Below are 6,045 nucleotides of genomic sequence, written 5' to 3'. Positions count from 1 at the left end.
ATCTAGAGAGAGGAAGATAACTTGCAAAATGAAAAGATGGTACCTCTTTTTCAAATAAATACATAATATTTTTTCTATTTCCATTAAACTGTGTTATATTTATCTAGGTTCACAACTGTGTCTGCTTGCCAAACAGCAGAAGAGTACAATACCCAAAACTATTATTAGGTCAAGCAATAAAACTTTTACAACTCGTCAGTTGGCATTAAATCAAAATAATTATCCTAAAATGATTCTTCTTCTTTTGGTGTATGGGAATACAGAATATGTGTTGTTTAAAGTGTATATAGGTCCTCGCAATAAACTCCCAGCATGTTTGCTTCCTTTTGGTCTGTATGTTCTACCATCATGATGTATGTGGTTAAACAATAACAGGAAGTGCACTTTTTTGACAGGTATTTTTCTGTCCTGTATTGCAAAGTCTTTAAAGTTCAATTATCTTAAATTGTTGAAGGCCCTTGATCAATGTACATACTGTGCCCTGTGCCCCGTGCCCCGTGCTGTTTTGGCTTTCCACCACTATTGTTTGCTTTTTTTACATTTTAGGAAAGCCCCTGATCATGCAGTGCTCAATCTTTGTCCAGAACAGAAGGAGCAACCTCCAGGGATTCGCAATGAAAGTATCCCAGGATGCTGCATTTTTCCCCTTCAGTCTTTTCTGATTCAAAGGTAAAGACAGAAATTAAATTACCGGTAAATAAAAAACATAATTTTTTCTTTAAGGAAAAGGAACCCATTACCATGATGGTGAAAATGTATTGCATAAAACATAGGAAAATGTGCAATTCTTGCAGAGATATACTGCATATGTTTTTTTATTTTGTCCCAACATCTTGGGACAACAAATTATCAGATGTTTCTATCTTACATCGGTGCATCTCTGTCAGAGTCTTCTGGCCTGACAGAAAGTGAGGGAAAAATCTTCCTAGAAGGAAAGTACTGATAATGTTAAGTCTGTGCATATGTATTTGTGTTGGGTTGTCCCTCAATTTAAAAATAAATTTTAATGAATGTTATATATTTTATTATGTAGACATGATTGGGTTGCTTTACAGCTGTCTAGTTACTTTTGCTAAACATTGTAAAGATAGCTGCACACATCACATTGGACCTGATTTAATAAAGCTCTCCAAAGCTGGAGAGGATACACTTTCAGCAGTGAAGCTGGGTGATCCAGTAAACCTGGAATGGATCTGGTCTAGGATTCAAAACACTTTCTGGCCATCCATCCATTTCAGGTTTATTGGGTCACCCAGCTTCACTTCTGAAAATGTATCCTCTCCAGCCTTGGAGATCTTTAATAAATTAGGCCTATTACACCAGCCAATTTTTCTATCTGTAGCATACAGTATGTAATATGTGTATTGAAGTTAGATTTGCTGGCTTAGATTTTGGCAAATGGAACCACAGTGCACGGTGGGGCACCCACATCCGCAGGAGCGTCAGATGAGAAGATCCTGCAGTTGGTCATAGAAGACTTCTAGAAATGGGCAGTTGTGTCTTCTTTTACAGGTGAACGCAACAAAGTCCTGTAAAACACAGCAAAGTGCACACACAGTATTCTCCCCAGCCCCCTTTAGCTGGGTGCACCACCCGGCACTTTTCAGTAACCACCCGGCTGTTTTTGGGTTGTTACTGATGAGTTGGTTCACAATACAGGGGCTGCAAACCAACCTACAATTTCTTTAAAAAAAATTCTGGGTTCAACACTTACATACAGCGCTGAACACATCTATCCATTGCCTTGATGCACACTGCAAAAAAATAAGCCCCTTCAACAAACTTGCAAGAAAAACAAATTCATACAAAGATGTCAGATGTTATTTGCTGAGATTGTAGATATTGGAATTAATATGTGTCTGGCATTTTATGGCAGCATGGTATTTAAATGTCATTATTTCCAACATGAATTCAGGAAACAAAGGCTTTATTCCCTATTTCAGGAAAGTGGGCAGCGCCATATTGTCTGACAGATGCACAAAGCTGGGAATAATAATTGCTGTGTATGGGATTTTGTTCTAGCTGAAACTAACATGGGTGTGCAGTGGGTTTGCACTGTAGTGTAATGCACACTCATTATTAGGGAGGTGAACACGGCAGACTCCATATATGGAAGATTGGATGAGAAATCTGCTTACATTGTGCAGAGTTTGCAAGGCACAGACATCTTTGCTAGTTGAGACATGCAGTCAGCTCCCAGCAATCACATTCCCTGCTGCCTCCCTCTGTACAAGGACATTAACCCTCTTCATACTGGTTATATGTATTAGTCTTACCTAGGCATGTACTACTTACCTCCCAAGGATGAAAAATTGAATACAAATGTGTTACAACATGACCCTATGTGTGTGGAAGAAACAGAATTCTTAAATTAAATTATGATTTTTATAATTAGATTACTAAATGTAATTACTTTATGGCATGGGCGAGTATTAATTCTTGCTTTGTGTAATGTGTTAACAGGATGTATATGGAACACTAAACTCATTTAACCCTTCTCTGCTGCTTCTATATGTGAATTGCACACAAACATTACAAACACACTACAATCTGATTGCAATTAACCAAATCACTTCAATTGTATGAATATCTTAGGGTCTTGTGGTGAATGTACAATCTGTTTAAGATTCCCTAAAAGATAGTGAGAAAGGGCTAGCAGTTATTTGGCAAATCTATGCGAAGAATTTCCTCCCCTCTCCTGAAGAACTTTTCTACCAAACTTGGGCAACATTTAACCATGGCTCCCGCGTAAAGGCTGCATTTTCAATTATATATAGAAAAGGGAAGTGACCTGTATGGGCAAAAGAGGGATGTTGCAAAATCACTTAATGATAAGGAAGATGCATTATTGCTTAGATCTATAGACTGACTTTTGGAAACTGCCCCTACTTTTGTTTTGTATAGATAACCGGCATGGTGATCCAATAGGCCTAATTTATTAAAGCTCCCCAAGGCTGGATAAGATACACTTTCATCAATGAAGCTAGGTGATCCAGCAAACCTGGAATGGAACTGGTCCAGGATTGAAAACATTTGCTAACAAATAGCAAATGACTTTGAGGAAATCCATTCTAGGTTTGCTTGGTCACGAAAGTGTATCTTCCTCTTAAGTCTTGGGGAGTTTTAATAAATAAGGTCTAATGGCTTCAATGGAAATGACACAGATTGGGTGTAGGCTGCACTATAACTTGATATGAATCTCTCTGTTACCTTAATTGGTCCTAGTACAAGTTTTAGTTTTGTTACATTATATCCAGGAAAATTTTGTTGCTGAATTGATGTTACAAAAAAACTTCACATGCTACATATTATCATGACATGGAACTACAAAGTCCAGCTTTAACTAAGAAAGAAATAAAACTAACCACTTAATTAATCCCAAAACCCAAGTCTTACTATAGACCTAAATAGGTTGTTGCTCCAACATCCAAATATATGCCATGTAAGCTCTTACAAAACAATAACGACAAATGGCCAGGATGTTAACAAGAATTTGAGGAATAAGCATTTAGGTTGTGGGGGTTGGTGATAATGGTGTGAGCTTTTGATAGTTTAGAACAGGGGTGCACAAACTTTTTGTATCAGGGCCCACAATGAGTTTTACCATTTTGCCAGACAGGACAGTATCAGATGGATGGAGAGTGTTTACACAGTATTAATATAGCGCCAACATAATATGCAGCGCTGCACAAAGTCCATAGTCATGTCACTGTTTGTCAGTGGGGTTTACAATCTAATGTCCCTACCTCATTAATTTTAGGGTACATTTTTGGGGAGAAACCAATTACCATGTTTTTGAATGGTGGGAGGAAACCGGAGTACCCTGAGGAAACCTACACAAACACGGGGAGAACCTGCAAACTCCATGCAGATAGAGCCCTGGCTGAAATTCCAGCCCGGGAGCTCTGCAAAGGCCAGAGTGCTAACCACTAAGCCACCGTGCTGCCCACACAGTATGACCTGAATTGTGTGTGATAAGTAAACAAAAACACATTCAATATACATCCATACATACAAGGGAACAGTGTTGTTGGTCACCCATTTTTTTTTTTTGCTAGTGGACAATTTTGTACCAATATTTGACTGGCCGGATTTAAAACCCAATGGGCTGTAGTTTGCCTATGCCTGGTTTAGAAGGTCAGAAAGGGTTTTGAGTTAAAAGCATTAGGAACTGACCACACCAGCACAGAAGCCTCACCAATTGACACCAGCAAGGAGGTCTTACCAGCATATTGTCCAAGTATGAGACCTGGCCACACCAGCACAGAAGTCTTTCCAAATTTCACACCTGACCATTCCACCACAGAGGTCTTATTGATACAATATTCAAGACTTGGCCATGTTAGCACACAAAGGTCCCACTGACCAAGTATCAGACCCGGCCAAACCAACACACAGGTCTCAACAAAAGGATGCATGGAGATCCTACTACAATGACTAAAGCTACGTACACACGTCCAATGGTTCTCGTCCCATATTCAGGTCAGGGCCGATATCGGACGAGAATCTGGTGTGTGTACAGCGCCCGTCGTCCATCGTCCGAACGACCGTCCTGACAGATCCATGGATGATGAATAACGAAAGATTGTAATAGACGTGAAGGGGAAGAGCACGCAGCAGGGTGCCACCCCATCGCTCTCCCAGCCTCCTCTCCATAGAACAGAATTGTGCTGTATGTACAACGCTCGTTCATGCATCGTGTAGTCCTTAGTCGCTGGAAAGGATTGTGAAAGATCCTTTCCAACGACAATTATTGTACGTGTGTACCCAGGGTTAGTATCAGACCTGTCCAAGTCAGCACAGAGGTCTCACCAATCCTGTCCAAGTATCACACCTAGCACATGTGGTGGACATGTCCTTTTATAATCCGATTCTAGGGTAGGATTTTCAAGTTGTTATGCCTGATATTCAAGAAGACTCTAACTAGAGATCCTTGGCTAGCTTGGCAACACCAACTTTGACAAATACTCAGTTTATGCTCCTACATTCTTATAGCAGCAAAACAAACTATAGACAAATATTGGAAAAGACAATTAGTCCCATATTACAAGCTCTTACTTAGAGTGGATAGTATATTTGATAATGAAAAATTGTCTAGTTTGATTATTAACACCTATGATAAATTTGCTAAAACATGGGGACTCTGGCTCCAACATTCACTATCAAATATGACTACTTTACCTTGTCAAACGTATGGTAAAATAATGTGAATACTTACTACACTGGTTGATGTGCTTTCTGGTATTGCATTCTTTATAGACAGGATACTTTTTTATTCACCCTTTCCCCATTTTTTTTGGTATTATGTTTATTTTTTTGTTTTGGAATACTTACTGTTTTGCTGCATTTTGTAAGAAATCCTTAGAATGTTTCTTTGTATCTGAATCTGATTGAACATTGTTTAAACTTTGCACTGTCTATGGCTTTTTTGTAAATAGTATTCCATTGTATCTTTTATTTTTGTAAGTCTAATATGAGAAAGTCATGTTAATAGTATTATTGTGTATTCCCTTTTTATATGTTCTTTAAAATGTAATAAAAACTATTGAAAACATGTATCACACCTAGCACAGGGGTCTGGAGCATCTAAGCCTCAAACCTGACCACATCAACCATGGCTCCCGCAGCCCAAGAGGTCTCTGCAATCGGGTCCCTGAGAAACATTGGGAACTTTTAGGCTTTTAAATCCTAACTTCAGGAAAAACTTTTTATGATAGTTTAAAGTCAAAGCATCTGCTGGGTAATTTATGTATTGTGTTGAACGGCTTATGCACTAGGTAAGGCTAGGTACACACGTGCAAGAATTATTGTTTGGAAACGAACGATTAACAATAATTTTGAACGATTGTATAGTGCACGATTCTTTACATGCCATAATGATACGATCGTTCAAATATAACCCACCCATAATGTACACACACTAGATACAATCATTTGAATATGATTTTGTGTTTCAAACTTTATTGGTCCTCTCCTCCTGTATCCCTGTCTGTATTAGTCTGTCATTTGCAATCCCTATTTAATGTACAGCGCTGCGTAATTTGT

General features: G+C 38.7%; 1 protein-coding gene across 2 annotated transcripts in view; it reads right to left on the bottom strand.

The window, feature by feature from the left end:
• The window catches only part of FGD1 (FYVE, RhoGEF and PH domain containing 1), a 116,915-nt gene that overhangs the window by 44,498 nt on the left and 66,372 nt on the right, over positions 1–6,045 (bottom strand). The gene's annotated exons all lie outside the window — the stretch shown is intronic.

Source organism: Pyxicephalus adspersus, chromosome Z (genome assembly GCF_032062135.1).
Source record: "Pyxicephalus adspersus chromosome Z, UCB_Pads_2.0, whole genome shotgun sequence".
Lineage (NCBI taxonomy): Eukaryota > Metazoa > Chordata > Amphibia > Anura > Pyxicephalidae > Pyxicephalus > Pyxicephalus adspersus.
The sequence above is the reverse complement of the archived record's forward strand: the minus strand, read 5'-3'. Positions and strand labels throughout refer to the sequence as shown.